Source organism: Gymnoscopelus braueri (assembly GCF_963280865.1).
Source record: "Gymnoscopelus braueri genome assembly, chromosome: 15".
Classification (NCBI taxonomy): Eukaryota; Metazoa; Chordata; class Actinopteri; order Myctophiformes; family Myctophidae; genus Gymnoscopelus; species Gymnoscopelus braueri.
The window spans coordinates 29,605,711-29,622,226 of record NC_137620.1 but is presented as its reverse complement, the minus strand read 5'-3'; the positions used below and the strand labels follow the sequence as shown (position 1 = coordinate 29,622,226).

At 43.6% G+C, this 16,516-nt stretch overlaps 1 protein-coding gene across 2 annotated transcripts in view; it reads left to right on the top strand.

The window, feature by feature from the left end:
- Positions 1-6,811: 6,811 nt before the first annotated feature.
- The window catches only part of zbtb4 (zinc finger and BTB domain containing 4), a 21,874-nt gene continuing 12,169 nt past the window's right edge, over positions 6,812-16,516 (top strand). Inside the window, exon 1 of one of the 2 annotated variants that reach the window (XM_080451295.1) lies at positions 6,812-6,926. The gene's annotated coding sequence lies outside the window, so the exon portion shown is untranslated. Of the gene's footprint in view, positions 6,927-13,770; positions 13,979-16,516 lie in introns of those variants that run through there. The other variant, XM_080451294.1, reaches the window with a different exon arrangement.

Genomic DNA, 16,516 nt, shown 5'->3' with positions numbered 1-16,516 from the left:
AGATACAAAGTGTACAACTGATATTGTAGTACATCAACCTAATGGCCATTAAGCTAACTCTGAAGGGTATTACTATATGCATTTTGCTTCACAACTTTCTTTACCCCAGCTAGACAGTAGTCCAAGTTACCTTGTATTTTTTATTTCTTGGTTTTGTTTCTGACTGCTAGTAAGTCTTTATTTTATTTTCATACATTTGACTTGGTGTGGCAGCATACATTGGTTAAAGGCCCAATTTGAGATGTTTTAACATGTATTAGGGATACATACATTATTTAATGGGCTGAATTGTAAATGGTAAATATGTTACTACTATCTTACCCCATCATCAAAATATAGGGCTGTTTTACTCCAGTGTTTACACATTTGACCAGCGTAAACAAACCTAACATGGCCCCACAATTTAGCTTAAGGATTTTCTGTTGACCATGAACAAGTGGAAATGTCTTCACTTCTAGACCTTTCTTAGTGATGGGGTTATACAACGTTAGCAATGTATTTACGTTTGTATCACAGTGTTTAGGCCTTTTGCGTCTTGTTTTAAAACATGGTAAATGCATGCTAACTCAACGTTAGGCCCCCCGGCCGTGTTTTATAATACGAGTTGTGTCGGTGTGTACTGTTCTACTGTAGTCGTTTAGCTAGCTAGCCCCCGATTTTGTTAGCCGTGTCTGTTTTGTCTCCAGCAGGATAATGTTTTGTTTTGGTTGTTTGCATGGTACAGTCATGGTGAAAATGTTACTTAATGGATAGCACACTTGCGGGTTTATTGATATGTCTATTCGCCCGAGGATATATTTCAAATTATGTTCGTTAGCTTGTGGCTAACTAGTGTTGGTTCCGTAATGTTTCCAATATGGCGGCGGTGTGTTGCTCCGTAGGCTGTTGTGAAGCAGACAAATGGAGTCTGGACCGTCTTGTTGGTTAACTTGGTCACTCTGACCTGATGTCCCAGCCTCTTCAACCCTTTGGGCTGAATGAGAACACGTTTGATTAGAAATGCTATGCCCCCCCAGTTAACAGTAAATACATAAATTACGTTTTTTAAGTTGTCAGGGATCTCATTAGCTAAGGTTCTTCTGAGTATCAGTGTTTGCCATGTCGGCTTATTATGAGCGACTTTGGCTTAGATTTCTGTAAAGTTGCTTGTAAAAATTAGTGGTTGCGGTTTTTGGGGATTGTTTCTATAGTGTACTTGCTTATTTAGACGCGACTCACAACGCGTCGCATCGCGAGCTTGTAGATCGGCTATTTTCAAATAGCCGACGTTTAAAGTTGCTTCCTTTGGGCTTGTTTTCATAGACCTGGTTGCTTATTTCTCTCACAAAATATGGCAACACTGCTGAATATTCGTCTGTGGTGAAGCCATTTTGCCAGCTAGCTTGAACACAATGCACAATCAAGCCTCTTTATACATGTGTGTGTATATAGGAAGAAGCACTCTATCAAGATCGGGCCATTTCCCAACATGACTACAAAAAGTAGACAGGATAGGTCACTTCATACATAGCCTACTTGACTTCTGGCAGCTTGATCTGTAAAAGGACATGTCTTTGCATTCATATTGTTTTGAGGGGCTGGAAAACGGCCCGTTACACAATGCTGCACATTAATCCTGTTAGATTTGTTCCCTGTCCTTGGGGACAAGAAGCTAGACAGTGTTGACTGACTGTTCTCAAGCAGGAACCTACACCTTTCTACTATGAGGTCTTTGACACAAGAAGAGTATTGTTTTTCCTTCCAAGAATTTATCAGCTGTTAAAGGATTGATTGATGATTTTATTAGACAGAAATGCAAACAGCATAAGTACAGTCATACACTTAGTCTAAAAAGATCACACAAAAAAGTCCAGTGGACTTGTTTCCATTGAAGTCCTATCTTGCAGATTGATTGATTGATTGATGTACTTTATTTAGTAAGACATGATAACAACAATACAAGGTCTACTAAACTGGAAGACTCATTAAGCACTGAGCTTGTTTAAGATGAGATCCCAATGCACACAAATCATGATGACATAAGAGACAGACAGATATACACACTACTATACAGAACGTCATTACAATCCGCTTACAGGTTACTGGTATGAAGAGTGAAAAATGTGTACAAGAGAAGAAAAAAAATGGGGAGGGGAGGTAGGTGCCATTTTCGAATTGCAGCTATTACTGTTGCATGACTGTAACATTTATTTCGTGTACTAGGGATGTAAACACATTCTAGGGTACAGCCTTATGAAGACATGCTGTCATGCTATGGAATTCCTGATGTATGATCCAGTGAGGGATTGTTTTTCTAATCTTGTAACATTGAAACCGTCTTTTTCTCCCCGTAAGTGTGTGTGTGTGTGTAAGTGACAACTTTATTCAAATAAAGATATTGAACAAACATGTGACTGCTTATGACTTTTATTTATACTGAAGTGAGTAACCTGCAGTACACCTTAACAACTGCCTTGTGTTTCACTTGCTATGCTTGACCATGTGTTTTTGGCAGGTTCAGCACAGAGGAAGATGACATTCTCAAGTCCAAGAGCAGGGACAGATCGTATATCTGCAGTATCCTTATTGCATGAAACAATTATTTTACTTAATAACATGTGATTAAAGAAAAAGATGATGTGATAGCACTCCACTGTGTTAACCATGTGCCAGGCATGCAGCTTCCATGATCATACAAAGGAGCTATTATATTACAGTTAGCACCCTCCTCTGGTGAAAAAGGAGAATAAAGACCATTGTGGTGAAATTGCACAACCATACTTTCAATGCGGAAGTGGATTCCAGAAGGCCGACTGCTGAGTGCTGAAATCCTTGCCCCCTCTACTGCTCAGAGGAGGTTGGTGCATAATGCCCTGGAAAAGTGACAGATCTCATGGCTACTTGACAGAAATTCATACAAGTCTACTTCATGGCTGCCTGTATAAGACATTGGATCAGCAAATGCTTTATCAGGTTGTGTTTTTTACTAAATGAAAGTCAAATTAAACATAATCGAAGCCGGGGAGAAAAGGTCAGTGACTACCATTGAAACTGAGTTAATTAAATTAAATCAAGTGCAGGTAAAAAACATTGACCCAAGTCAGTTTTTGACCTGCACTTAGATTTAATTGTCATTGTAATGAATGCAGATAACAGGCAGGCATTGTGCAAATTACTCAAATAATTGAATTTAGTTGTCCCATTGAAGATGCACGCATCTGAGTCATCAATGCTGCCACGTCGTGATTATTCAACCTTCCGCACCATTCAATGGGCCCTACCAAGCAGAGGTTGATGTTTGTATTTGGTACACATAAGCTGGCACCATCAGGAATAACTAAGCCATATGGTATTGTAGAGTGCAGTGTCATAATAATAGACCTCTATTTCCTTACAAGTATTTCTCCATTAATAACAGCCTCTAAGCTGTTTTACCTGTTGTCTTTTCTCTAGTGGTGCTACTTGTGTATTTTTGTGTATTTATATTGTTTGTTTTTAGAGGATTTCATTTCCTGGATGGAGGTGAAGATTCACTTATCCAGGGGGAGCTGTTGTCTGGTGATGTCAGTGTTTGCCTGGCAGTGAGCATGTTTTCAGGAGAGGGGGGGGCTTGCTGTGTAGCACAATAATAAAAGAGGCAGGCGCTTAGCAGGGAAGGGAGGACAGGCCCATTTCCATGGAAATTGACTTATGATAGGAAAACCTAGAAGCTCTTACTGTGCATTAATTGGAAGAGGATATTTCATTAGACTTATTTAAGTAATTAATTTGTAGTGGAGCATTCTGTCAAGTTATTGTACCTTCAAGCAAAAATTGACAAAAAACTGCATTTCCTTTTGCTTCCTCAGACAAGTTAGTCAGTGATTATGTAAACAGTTATAGAGAGAAACACAACCACCTGTGACGCCATCCCTGCAGGAAAACCGAATCCATTGGTGGCATGATGGACACCTTGGACTTTTATTAACAGGTATAATCAACAAAATGATTGTTACCTTCTTTCTACCATTACAATTCCATGTTTACTCACGGAAGCAATGCCAATATTTGTCTTATGATAATGACAAAGAAAGCCTAGACTAGCAAATTTCACTGAACTGTCCACTATCCTTGCAATAACACAAATTCTCTTTTGGCATGGGTCTTCCCTCAAGTCATGTGCCTGGTTGTTGTTTAGTAATGAAAAAATGGGGGACGTGCGGGTGAGCTCCTCCTAAGAGACCACTGGAACAGGCCAGCCGTTTCTGCCTGCAGAGGGAATGTCCTGTTCCTTTAGTGTTTGTTTTGGATGTGTCAGCAAGCCCCCTGCCATCTTTCTTTTTTATCCTCCCTTTCATAATCTAGTCATCCTATCACTCCAGCGTCTGTCTCACGCTAACAACTTTTTACAGCCAAGTGCGTTGATCATTTTGAACTTTGTTGTGGTCGACTTTGATCAGTCATTTGTGCCAGTATTTGTCTTTCCAGAGAACACACCAGCTTTCTTTTCTTAGATTTTTTTCAAATTTTAGCCACTTATACGCCAGCATCCATATTCTGCGGAAAACCTTCACAGATATACAAGCTAAAGCTTTTCTAGACGGGGGGAGGGGGGGCTCTTGCAGTCTCCTCCAGAAACTATCTGGGTGATAAATTAATTGCTCTATAACCTGTGTTGCGTTGCAATTAGCTCTCACAGACAGTGGAGCTAGGCCAGGCCTGGGTGGCGATGCAGCATCAAGTTCTCCACATCTCTCTTCCCCGAGGCGTTTGTCTTTCTTTCACTCCTGCCCTGTTGGTATACTTCTGCTCACTAGCCTTAATGCTTTACTTTGTCAGGGTCTTCTTTTCAGCACTTTTCTAAGATTTATTTTTCTCCTTTGAAAACCGTTTGCAAATTACCCCACCGCACCTCATTTTTCTCATCTGTTCCCCTCCACAGTTCTCCCTTGCTGTCACATGTTTACTGGTTCTCCCTCCCCTCAATCTCCCCGATGCTCTGAACCTCTCCATTTCACTACAGCCTTCTTTTCATTTCTCTCTGACGCCCTCTCTCACTCTGTCCCATCTTCCCACCTCCCTACCTCCCTCGCTCCATTTTGCCTCCATCCCGCTCTCACGCATGCTAAGGCTTAGAGACGGCCACATGCTGTCTGCAGACTATGCACGACTCTCTCCTCATCCCTACTGCCTTTCGTGGCTGTTTTTCGTTTTTTTCCTCTTTTCTTCTCTTGCGGTTCCTTGCTGTACTGCCGTTGTGTTCCCTCTGGCACGGTGCCACTGCCTCTGACCATCTGCCTCACTTTTCTGTTTTTGCCATCCTTTATTACTGCCTCTTTTCCTTCTGCCTCAACACCAAGTTTACAGTGAGGTTGTTCTCTTTTTGATGGCTGTGTATGAATACACAATCCTCCATCTCCTCGCCCTGTTTCTTCCTGACTCACGTGCACTCTACCTTTTTGGTTTCCCTCTCAACCACCCATCCCGCTCCGCCACCCCCACTGAAGATTCAAATTGAGAAGCAGATGCTATTTAAAGGCGCGTACGGAAGAGATGGGCTGTGTACAGTGGCCTCAAAATACATGCTGTCTAGAAACAGGAAGTACCATAGCCCCGAAACGCGGCAGCACTCATCGTCAGTCAACAAGCACCAGCGACTTCCTCCTCCTCCTCATTACACAGCACAGGACCGGGCCTTGCAAAACAACCCTTGTGCTTATCAGAGAATTATGCACCCCCCATCCCGCAGCACACCCCTGCCGCTCCCTCTGAACTCACTCTTATTCTCTTATGCATACAGGCTCCTTCTTTCCCCCTTCCCTTCATCTCTCTCTCTTCGCCAGTACGGCATGCCTGAGTAGCTGCCTGGAGATGAAGAAGCTAATTAATTTGATTTAGCCGTTCTCTCTCTGGCAGTGGAAAAACCAGCCTCGCTCCCTCCCTCCAGCCCTGTGCCCCCACCCCACCCACCCCGAACCATATCAGGCACCCCTCCCAGATGATTTTCCACCTATCCTTTCCAGTCTCCTTTGGCAACAGCCGCTCTCCCTAACCTTCTCTTCCTCTTCTCCTTCCCTTTTATGCATCCTTTTGTGCATTTTACTTTGTACCCGCGGTTGCTTGTATATCAAATTGATCTAGAACTTATACTTCTACCTGTGTGTACCGTACACAATTTTATTTTGCACTTTAGCATTCCTGTTTGCACTGAAAGTGTTACTGTGACTCGGCACGGACTATCTTGGGCCTGCTCACTGCTGTGCTCATACAAGTGTGCTGGTCATGGCCTGATTCGCTGGCCTCGGGGATATGAATCACTTAGCAGCCGTTTCGTGCTGAAACCCCGCTTCCGTCATCTGATACTCTGAGGGATCCACCCTATGCCCTAGTCCTGTGACACGCTCTGCACTTTCCATCACGCCAGTTTAACCACATGAACACTAGCACCTTATTCTGGGGCAAAATCTTGAAAATAGCAGATCTACAAGCACGTGTCGTTTTGCGGTCCGTTGTGAGCTTGTAGATCAGCTATTTTTGGCGAAGAAATTTGAGCTGAGGGAAACGGGAAGGGATCAAGTATAGAGCCCTGGGGGACCCCGGTCACTAAGTATATAGGATTTAAGTGGTTGGACAGCTGCCCAGGGTAGTACGCACTACACGCATGTGTATGTCTGTGCACGCATTGTGCACATACGTACAATATACATTGAAAATGTTTCTCACCATAATGTGCAAGATGTTTTTGTGTCTGCATTTGTAAATGTTGACACATTTCTCTGTAATATCCATTTGTAAAATAAAATGTATGTCTTGTCAGCCATTTCTTCTGCTTTTCTGTAGGCCGGCAATTGGACATTGGGTGCAATCTTTGTGAGGACGCTGACCTTTAAGACATCTGATGCTCAATCTTCAGGAACTTCCTTTTTGACTTCTTACATTGATGTCTGTCTGACTCAACTGGGGACCAGGTCTGTATTCATCATAGTTGCTTATATTTTATTCATTATCAAGTGTCATATAGTTTACATGTCAGGTCACTTTTTGCTCAAGCCCCCCAAGAAATCTTTGAAAAATGTTGAAGCTTTTTGCCTATAAGAGGCATGCCCAAAACACTGAGGGACAGTAGGTTGAAAGTGGTTAAAAGACTCTTGGACCCATTTCAGCGTAAAACACATTTGGTAATGTCTATAATGCATTAAAACATACTTAAAGGGATATTTCACTTTCAAAAAAACTTTGGGTAATTTTATCGTCTACTCAGGCTTTTGTGAGCCCCCAGACCGTTTTTAAGTTGCTTGATTCAGTATTTAGATATTTGATATTCATTTTATCAGACACGCCCCCTTCCTATACAAACCCATTATAACTTCAAACTCCATTTTTAACATGTTAGACTCATCAAAAACACCCGTCCTTGGTCCTGGTGATTCACCCTGCCCTCCTAATACGCGAGGGGGGCGTGTTTTTTCGATTACTTTTTTCATTTATTTTATTTTTTATTGTATTTTTTTTTTTCATTTTCCAAAAAAAAAATTAAAAATAAATGAAAAAAATTATCAAATATCTAAATACTGAATCAAGCAACTTAAAAACGGTCTGGGGGGCTCACAAAAGCCTGAGTAGACGATAAAATTACCCAAAGTTTTTTTGAAAGTGAAATATCCCTTTAAGCCATTATTATCTGCTTACAACACTGCAAAATCTTTGTTATAAAAACTCATAAATACTAATAGTGTTTCATAAGAATAATCCTAACACATTATAAAGCATTTTCTAATGACTTATAAGGTCACATAAGTGCATTGAAAAGCTTCCTTTTTGGTGGTGAAAAAACAAGATTAAGGCTCTAAAAGCCCTGAAAGCAGCCCCTAGAGTCAATGCTGCTCCTTACACCTAAGTGGAAATTGGCCTAACGGGCACTTCGCACAGCACATGCATAGGCAGCAATTGCCATTGGCATACATGAAGAGTGGTGCGTACTTGTTACTCTCTGGTGTCTTGGTGAGCGCATCACATCTCTACTGTCTCAGTCCCCTCTCTCCCATGTGTCTTCACTCAAATTCAAAATGACCCCACAAGCCGCTGACTTTTCAACGTGCAGCCAATAGCTCGAGAGAGTGGGGGTGCACTAGTCTTGCATAGCCAGACGATCAGAGATCTCCACCTACTGATACGTCTGGTGACATCTAATTTCAGTTAAAAATAACAGATTCACAGAACCAATGCAAAGATTTGAGGGCGGTCCTTCATATGGGATGGTATCAGAATTGGGGTTTTTAAAGCAGTGGGCGTAGGTTTATTAACTGCTGGTTTTCTCCGGCGTCCAAGCCCATTCACTGAATTTAGATTTCCCCAGACATATCAGTAGGAGGAGATCTCTGATTGTCTGGCTATGCGAGACTAGGGCAGTACTGAATGGAACAACTTTGTGAAAGCCCGCACAAAATGAAGTGTGTGTGACCTAAGTCCCAAAGTTATAGGAGTCAAACACTACCGTGATTTAGAAATAGGTCAAATAAAAAAAGTGCATGGTGAAACATCCGTTTTCAATTGGGGCTACAAGATCTGAAACAAATAAGCACTACTACATTGATATCTACCATACCAAGCAGTGCTAGCTTGCTACATTGCTCATTTAGGATGATATTATAAACAAAGATGGCTGCCAATATTTATGTTTGTGTCCGATTAATCTAACGTTGATCTAATCTTGCAGTATTTCCCTATTTGATTCTGAGTTAACTCTACTTGTGTACAAGTGGAAAGTTTGGCTTAAGGGTGGTGCTAAAGGTAAGAACACTGAGTAACCAAAATCATTAGGGATCATCCGCCAGGGAGCATGCATGCACTCAGCGAGTTTCATGGCAATGTGCTCATTACACTTTGTGTATTGTGTGTGCAAAGTGGAAATTCTGATCTAATGATGACACTAGAGGAAAGACCATTGGGTCACCAAATCAGTAGGGGCCATCCTCTGGGGAGCATGAAAGTGCATAGGAAAGTCCATGGCAATCCAGCCAGTAATTGTTGATCTGGTTTGAGAGTAAAATGTGTGGAAGTGGAAATTGTGGCCATTGGTGGCACTAGAAGAAAGGCTAAGTCACCAAAATCGGTAGTGACCAATGAACCACCATCTGGGGTACATGAAGGTGCACAGAAAATTCTGCGTCAATTCAGCCAATAGTTTCTGAGATCCATATGTTGTTTAGGATCAAAGTGATGAATGGACAGAATGACCAACCGACAAAGGGATCCTGCTGCTAGCAGGGCTAGAATATTGCTCATGATTTGGTAAACGGCTGGGTATTGACAGAGAACTCCCAATACATATCCCGATATAATACTTTTGCCTATATGACACACATGATCAAAATGTTGCCGCCGCTCTCCGCTCACTACTTTATCCCTTTGCATTGCAGAATGATTTACTGTAGGGCTCAGAGCAATAAAAATGAAACATTGATTAGCCCATTGAGGCCTGAGGTTCCGATTCTGCAAAATGTCTTCTAAATCCTAACTGTTTTCTGAAAAACCTATGCTTCTATATCAGTGGTGCTCAAACTTTTTCGTATCAAGGACCCCCAAAATGATATGTATTTGGCCGCGGACCCCCATCTCAAAATAAGTTGTTATAAAGTTATAAAGTTGTTCCAGGGACCCCCAGAAGCAAATATTTTAGTCAAAAATGTTCGCTTTAAAAGAATATAAAAATATTAATTTGCACATTTTCTAGATTTTTCCAAAATAGCAGATCTACAAGCTGCTATTTTTGAATAGCCAAAGTGTAAAATAATGCTTTTTTAGCTCAAATCAAAACGTGACACAGATGCGTCCCAGGTCTTAGTGGGTTAAAAATAAACCAAAAACGATCAAAATATTGCAATACAGGTCCGTATTGTATCGATACGATACGGGCACTGACACGTCCCGATATTCAATATTTTGAGCACAGTCCTAGTTTGGTAAAACTGTAGCTTGTGGTGACAAGAATCAAAACAAGGTCTTACATTGTTTCAGAAATGTAAAATAAACAGAATGTAAAATGTACAGAAAATAATGGATGAATAAATTAGCGATCAATAAAGATATATACAGAATATACATTCATGCAGCATAAGGATGAATAGCAACCAATGATATATATATACATAGTGCAAATATCAGTCATTATTATGTGGTGAACAAGTTCTGCCTTAGGCACAATATAAAAACGTACAATTACTTGTATTCTTTACAGCCTCACTAAAACTGCTTTGCCTAGGGGCCAGTTTTGGGAACTGGAAAAACAAAACCAACATCCGGCACATGTTTGCGTTTTTTCTTCACTGTCAGCCTTAGACATATGTTCTCTTCACTCATCTTAGCTTGCGGTAAAGTAAAGCAGGGTTGTGGTATGTTAGCTCAAAATATAGTAATGACACAATGAAAACATTGTCAACTGCCCAGTCATTCATTAGATAAGTGCCTGGTTTCCAACCTGTTGTAATGAAAAATGTGTCGGTGTGTAAAATATTAGATAAATGTGACACTACAAGGCTTCGGCATACCTTTGTGAAATTTTGAACAATCTGTTGTAGACATCTTCACAAATATGTCCAAATAATAATCGTATAATGTATTATCCTCACTGTTATAATGCATTATAGTGTGATTATAAGTCACTTTAAGTGGTCCGTGGGTGCTTTAAGTAAAGTAATGACATTCCTGAAGGTGAAGGCAGTTATGTGTTGTATTGTTCTTGGATATATTTAATGCTATTTTTCCCCACTTTGCGTAAAACACTCAATGACCACTTATAGTGACTTATAATTTCATTATGCAAGGCGAGAGTGCGGACTAGCCAACACGCAATTTCATTATAATGCATTATAAACTAGTTGTAATGTATTACAACTAAGAGTATTACAATATGCTCTGATCCTGGCCAAAAGAAAAGGTCTGTGAGTGACCAGTCATTATGAAGTATTATTATACGTCATTATAAAAGGCTTTATAATGCGTTAAGATTGCATTTAGTACTTATGGGTGCTTATACCTGTAATTATACAGTGTTAGGAGGAGATTACAATGCACTTGTACAATGCATATGTGACCCTACAAGTCATTATAAAATGCTTTATAACGTGTTAGGATTATTGTTTTGAAACATTATCAGCATCTATGAGTTCTTATAAAAAAAACTATACAGTGTCGTAAGCAGATAATAATGCCCTATAAGTATGTTTTTAATGCGTTATATCGGATGCACAGCAAGTGTTATTTTCTTTGAACCACTTACAACCTGGTGTCCCTCAGTGTTTTGTGCTTGCCATGATAGGTGAAAAGCTTCAACATTTTTCAAATATTTTTTAAAATAGCAGAGATAGTTCTATAAGCTCACTGCATGTCGCTTTGTGAGCTTGTGGATCGACTCTTTTAGCTATTTTTGAAATAGGGCTGAAGTGGATAAAAGTGGCCATTCTTTTTGAAACAGTGATTTCTTTTTTTCTTCTGAAAACGTAGATAAGAGTTAAGCGTTGCAAGGTACTGTTTGAGTTAATGGCTTACATTTTCCACCAAGATGGCTCCCTTAGCTCTGCCATCTTTGTGCATTCAGATGTGTGTCGCTTGGTAGCACAGCATGAAAAGCTATGATCACGTTCGGGCAAAGGCCCATGAATAGAGACGGCTGGACGGCGGGGGCTGCCTCTGAATACAGAGTTAGTGGCTGGCTGCAGCCACGGGACAATGCTAGCACACATGTGTGGAGCGTACGGCCACACTCCTGGAACATACACACACACACACACACACACACACACACACACACACACACACACACACACACACACACACACACACACACACACACACACACACACACACACACACACACACTATTGTCTTTGCCAACGGGCAATCTGCTTCACACAATTTCTCTCTCCAACCCTCTGTCTTTCTCACACACACACACACATAGGCTTACACACGCACGAACGAATGAACGCACGTGTGCACTCAGTGAAATCATCTGTTAATGTTATTCTGAGAGTGTAAAAATGGACCACAGGTCCATTACATTTTTTTTGTCTCAGAACCACTCTTAATCATTGTAACCTACCGGTAGTAACCTACCTACTCATGCATAGTATACATACAAACCCACACACGCACATAATACTGTACATATACATACAGTACACATACACACACCAACATGCTGTGAAAACGTGAAAGAGTACGTTGGGGGGTCGTCTAACTCCAGCTCCAACTCTAAGAGCCAGAGAGGTCACAGGAACTATCCAATCCCAGAGCAGTTCCCATGGAGACAAGTGTGGCAGCATACAATGAGAGAGAGAGAGAGAGAGAGAGAGAGAGAGAGAGAGAGAGAGAGAGAGAGGGCAGGGGGAGGAGAAGGTGGGGTGCTGGCGTCAAGGTTCAGTTGGTGGGTATGGGTGGGAGAAGGAGGGGTGTGGCGGGTGGGGGGGGGGTAGTTGTGCAGCAGTCCTGCTTAAAGGACAGTGGGGAAGTGTGATGGTGTTGCAGGATAGCAGCTCTAGAACATTCTTTTGCCCCCCATCCCAACCACCCCACCCCATGCTCTCTGTAATTTTTCTGGCTGAGAGAATACCCCCTCCCCATCTCGGTCTGAGGCAGTTGAGTGGCGCATGGCAGCCAAGAGAGGAGAGGTATGCGGAATTTCCATTTACCATGACGCGCGTGGTAGAGACCAGCTATTCAGGGGCAAAGTATGAGGAAAGTTCATTTGAAAGTTTTTTAGTGCGGGCGTTTGCAGTACGAATCAGAAGGAATGTGTGCTACGGTAACGTTTACATGTGGCCTATTATTGTGCAGCACAACACCAGAGGTCAAGGTGGTGGGACAGTGTGGTGGTCAATGGGAGGGAGAGAGCGGTTGAGTAACACAGCAAAATCAAACAGGTGCCTGTCAGCGAAAAGGTAGAAAGCCAGAGTTTGGCTAAAGGGTCACATGCACACATGTACACTACACGTGCACTTGACTTGTTTGTTGCGATAGCTCCATGTTAAACTTGAACCCTTTCAACTGAGGCCATAAAGAAATCGAAGTCTGTCTCTGCCTGTCCCACTTTCTCTCACTGTCTCTGTCTCTGCCCCTACTGTCCCTGTCTCTCTCTGTCTCTTTTTCTCCCTCTAATCATCGGCCTTTTTATTTCAACTCGCGTTCTTCTTGCACAGAGCACTTCCATCCGCCATTTGCCCGTTGTCAGTTTGTCCATTCTCTCTCACGTGCACGCGCACAACGCACACAGTCCGTCACCTACTCGCTCTCTTGCGCTCACTCCATGGTCTGTCTGTCTGTCCTTGTGCCCAGGTTTTTTTTTCGCAGTTGGCACGGCTCCTGTTTGTTTTCAGCCATTTTGGGGACTTGCAGTGCTCGTAACAAACTGCTTAAATGGCGTCCTCTTGCTCGCTCTCCCACTCTGTCTCCCTCTGCCTCTCTCTCCCTCCCTCTCCCTATCGCTGGGCTTTGTGTATATAAAGTAGTGTGTGCGTGTGTGCGTGCGTGTGCGTGTGTGTGTGTGCGTTCGTTCGTGCGTGTGTGTGTGTGTGTGTGTGTGTGTGGAGAACAACACATCCAAATAAAAAGAAGATTGGATTCGGGGGGATTCACTTGCTGGAAAAAGGGCAAAAACACTAAGAATCGTGTGTCAGAGACAAAACTGGAGTGAGAAGAGTCCAGGCAAAAGAGCGAGAGAGAGAACAGAGACAGAGTTTAAGTGAGAAAGGGGGAGTGAGTGAGCGAGCGAGTCAGAGTGTGAGAATCGCTCTTGCCCTCTGTCTTCACACACTGCTGCCTGTGTGAGTGTGTGCCTCTCCCTGTGCTCTCTCCCTCATACACGCAGCCACGCGCAGTCAGACGCGCGCATACACAGACCGAGGGAGGGAGAGAGAGAGAGAGAGAGAGTGCGTGCGAGCAAGCGAGCGAGAGAGAGAGAGGGAGTGTGAGGGGAGAGGGAGAGAACACATCGCAGCAGAGATGCAGCAGGAGGGTTTCCGAGGTACGTTCTCTTGTGTGCTTGCCTTCCTGAGAGAGAGAGAGATAGAGGGGGGGAACGAGGGGACGAAAGGCTGAATGCTGTTGTTTTCCTGCTTGTTTTTGCTACTCACTCCATTGCTACGGTTGTTGTTTTCGCATGTGAAGAGAAAATGAGGGTTTTTATGTAATGTGCATGTCCTGGGTGTGAGTGCTCAGGGGGTGTGCGTAGTTATGCATGGCCGTGTGCAGTGTGTGTTTGTGTATGGGTGTGTGTGTGTGTGTGTTTATGTATGTGTTTGTGCAGTGTGTCCTGTGTGTCAGTGTGTCCTGTGTATGGAGCCAAAAAGAGGCCTTGTCTCCCTCATCCTCCCCTCGCTGGCGCACCACGCAGTTCTTTTTCAGGAGCGATGACTCGTTTCGAGATTGTGATGAAACTTTTAATTTAGAGACGGCTCTTGCGTCCCTGTGAATCAGCCAGGACAGAGGGGCGGGGGGGCGTGGGGGTGGCGTTTAGGGGGGTAGCCAGCACACGTCAGAACAGGCGTTAAACATGACGTGGGCTTTGTTGTTGAGGGAAACCTTGTCTTTGCTGTGTAACTGTGGCAGGCCGATCTCCCTCTGTGTCCATCAACTTACTAACAACACTGGAGAGAGGAATAGTTCTGAGGAGGAAAAAAGCTTGCATGTGGGTTACGGTAAACATCTGCAATTCTACTGATCCATCCCCTTCCTCATTTCTATGGTGCCGTGGCAAAACAGTCCTCCATGTTACAGTGTAGCCTGGCAGTTTGTTGTGGAGTGGCTATCTCTTGCACAGCGTTAGAGGGCATTTTGATGTCACCAGTCCCGTTGTTGCTGCCCCAGCTCTCTCCCTTCTTTTTTTCTTTCTTTTTTGCTTTATTACCCAAAACAGCCAACTATGCAGCCAACTCTTCCACATTCCTGGTCTCCATGGATGCCGACCCAAGCCCCTGCTCTGCACTGTATGGAAAATGTGACCCACAATGCCACTGGGGCTTTAGGGGTCAGAGGTCAGGTCCACCATCTGACCTCTGACGTGGTGGTGGTGTGGTTGCTGGTCTGCTCAGTGATGTCACACCTTTGGAAGTGTGGGCTTTTGAAATGAGGCGTGTGTTTTGGCCACACAGGATGCCAAACAACATTACTGTAGGTGTCCTCTGTGTGGCCTATTTACATAACTACTGATGCACTGTTCTCATGGAGGGTAAGGCATGTTTAATAGTGTTATTTAAATTGTGCACATTTAGTTTTTCAGAATCGGAGTCACTGTTCAACTGCAAATGGTGGATGTACAGGGGTTTGCCGTTGTTTTTTGGGATGTGATATGAACTTGACATGCTACTGGGCTCTAGCTGAGTGGAAACTGGTGCAGCATTTCTTCTTGCCTAAACCGCCATCCTAACAGCAGATATGCTGACCGTAGGAACGTAACTCCGATTAGGCCTCGCTAACACACAAACAGCCCTCAGTTGTCTTACACTGAAAACTTCCAAAGAGCCTTTCACTGCACCTTCAAGAAGGGACTGTGCGCGAAATTGAAAATGATTTTGGGGAAATTACCTCAAAGAGGTCATTGGTGTTGTGTTACCTCTCTCCTGGGGTACTTTTTTCGGTCTTGCTCTCTGCTAATGCTTCCCATGATTCTGTTACGGGGGGCAGAATTACGGGAATTATGTGCTGGGTTGGGAGCTAACAGACCATGGAGAGTATGCCGTTTTAGACACGGGCTGGCTCGCCGGCGCGTGGAGTGGCATGCAAAATCACCACGGTACCACAGTTTACACTTAGGGAGGGAGAGGGGGGTGGAAAGGGGAATCGCAGACTTGCTGCATGGGATCAGAAATACAAGGAAACTTTGACATTTGAACATGGAGGAGATGCTTTTGAAGTCACCTCTACCACCTACAGCCACCACCTCCACACACCTCCATTCACCCCTTATACAATCTCCTCAACCACTCCCCAACCCCTACCAGCTTACCTTCTCCTCCCTCCATTTCTCTCCCACCCTCTCTCCCATCTGGCTGGCTCCACCATGCTCTCTTGGCCCGGGGGTTGTGGAGAGTTCAGTACCCCTTCTTGCTAACAACACCCCTCCCACACTCCCACACATGCACGCAACCCCCCCCCCCCTCCAAAAACCTCCCCTCACAGACCAACTGCTGCTCTAATGGCTGGGCCCCTCTGGCCGGCCCTCGCTGGGGAGAAAGCCCAACCGACACCTTCCTCTTTCCACATGCTCCCTGCCGCTGGCTTGCCGGCTGGAACACCGAGGCCCCCCGCATTCCGCCTTGCAGGCACTCCCTCCCGACCCCTCACACCCCCCCCCCCCCAGCGTCAAACGCTCGCATAATGCCCGTATATCACAGCTTGACATACAGTTACACTGTCGAAGGCTATCAGAAAAATTGGTCACGATTCATTTCTGTCATTCAAAATGACATGAAAGCACGGGATCCTGGTTGTTATTGATGTGCATGCACATGATGGAAACGTTGGTGGCAGCTTTGTTTCATTAAAGTTGTCAGCTGTAGCAATT